The sequence below is a fragment of the Suricata suricatta genome, chromosome 11, assembly GCF_006229205.1.
Source record: "Suricata suricatta isolate VVHF042 chromosome 11, meerkat_22Aug2017_6uvM2_HiC, whole genome shotgun sequence".
Classification (NCBI taxonomy): Eukaryota; Metazoa; Chordata; class Mammalia; order Carnivora; family Herpestidae; genus Suricata; species Suricata suricatta.
In genome coordinates this window covers 102,459,995-102,460,823 of record NC_043710.1, presented here as the reverse complement: position 1 = coordinate 102,460,823, position 829 = coordinate 102,459,995, and positions in this window count along the sequence as shown.

Below are 829 nucleotides of genomic sequence, written 5' to 3'. Positions count from 1 at the left end.
CTTGACCTGTAGTTACTAGAGAAACTCCAAGGATCTCATTCCCTTTATGGTTCATGTCGAGGCATGCCTGGAGACCAGGGAGACCCATGGTTTAATCTAAGTAAGAATGCCTGTGGTGTTTTAAAATACCAAACAGAAGATTGCATTTGTTTTAGACAAAACCAGGAAGGTACCTTTCAGGGAGGTTGTTTACTGTTTTATTGAGTTTCTGGGCTTTTGGTGATTAGGGTGACGGGGCGGGAGCGCTCCAGGGAGGCGGTGAGAATTGGTGACCAGGAGCAAACTGAGAAGAGTATAAGAAACATATACCCTCTGCTTTAGCTTTGGAGAATTTGCACTGATTAAATTGACCACTCCTAGATGAAAGACTAGAGTGATGGGAACTAGGAATTATGAAAGGTGGAAACTAACTTTCCTCTTTTAGCACACACACACACACACACACACACACACACACACCATCTGTACAGATGCCATCTTCCACAGCTTTTGAAGGATGCCGTTAGGAAGAAGTGAAGAATCAGACTGGTTAGAAATTAGTGGACTTTAGCAGGTTCTTCTTAGAAAGTTTTTTTTATTTTTTATTTTTTTTCAAATGTTTATTTGTTTGAGAGAGAGAGAGTACGTGCAAACAGAGGAGGGGCAGAGAGAGAGGGAGACAGGATCTGAAGCGGGCTCTGTGTTGACAGCAGAGAGCCCAATGCAGGCCTCCAACTTGAAACCGTGAGATCATCTGAGCTGAAGTCGGATGCTTAACTGACTGAGCCACCCAGGTGCCCCAGGAGCTTTTTTTTTTTTTTTTTTTTTTTTTTTGAGAGAGAGAGAGAGA